The sequence below is a fragment of the Fulmarus glacialis genome, unplaced genomic scaffold, assembly GCF_000690835.1.
Source record: "Fulmarus glacialis isolate BGI_N327 unplaced genomic scaffold, ASM69083v1 scaffold31083, whole genome shotgun sequence".
In the NCBI taxonomy this organism is placed as follows: domain Eukaryota; kingdom Metazoa; phylum Chordata; class Aves; order Procellariiformes; family Procellariidae; genus Fulmarus; species Fulmarus glacialis.
The window spans coordinates 1,679-1,960 of NW_009205333.1; the positions used below are offsets into that span (position 1 = coordinate 1,679).

The 282-nt window shown below is 61.3% G+C and overlaps 1 protein-coding gene across 1 annotated transcript in view; it reads right to left on the reverse strand.

The window, feature by feature from the left end:
• Nucleotides 1-282, reverse strand: part of LOC104075025 (integrin-alpha FG-GAP repeat-containing protein 2-like) — a gene marked incomplete at its 3' end in the record, with an annotated part of 8,474 nt that overhangs the window by 194 nt on the left and 7,998 nt on the right. The window lies entirely within an intron of this gene.

Below are 282 nucleotides of genomic sequence, written 5' to 3' on the forward strand. Positions count from 1 at the left end.
CGGCTGAGTGGAAACCATAGCTAGGTCCTCTTCTGGGAGGACGATGACCACTAAGTTGAATTAGTCTCTAGTGCCAGGAGGAGGACTGCACCCCGCCCGCTCGCCTTCCCTGCACACCTTCCCTGCGCAAACTGCCGCGCCATGCCCTGTTTGCTGCGCTTCTGGTCGCTTGCGCTCCCTGGGGTCCACTCTTGTATGTGAGGGCGTTTGGCCGCCATCACTCTTGTCCTCGCCCACGCTGAGTCAGAGCTGCCGCTCGTCACGAGCTCACTCCTCCAGCTC